Here is a 316-nt window from a genome sequence, read left to right as displayed (position 1 = left end):
TTTCGAAAAATGAATCACAATATATAAAAAAATAGATGATTAATTAATATGTCATTGCAACGTACGATCTGTAATTTCATGATTGAAACAATACGTTTCTTTCACGTATTGTGCAGACAGGGATTATTTTTGGATTCAAATGGATTCGAGAAATCAGAAGTGCTGATTTGAAAATTTCGAAATCAATTTATTTCTATCCATTTCAAATCATTTTCGATTGGGAAAATAATTTCTTGTGCATACACACGGAGATAGAAATATATGGCATATATTCGCCGAGTTACTATGCAGTGTTCATGCAAAGCCGATATTCATA

This window comes from Wasmannia auropunctata, unplaced genomic scaffold (genome assembly GCF_000956235.1).
Source record: "Wasmannia auropunctata unplaced genomic scaffold, wasmannia.A_1.0 LD335568.1, whole genome shotgun sequence".
Lineage (NCBI taxonomy): Eukaryota > Metazoa > Arthropoda > Insecta > Hymenoptera > Formicidae > Wasmannia > Wasmannia auropunctata.
Note: the sequence above shows the minus strand (reverse complement) of the source record.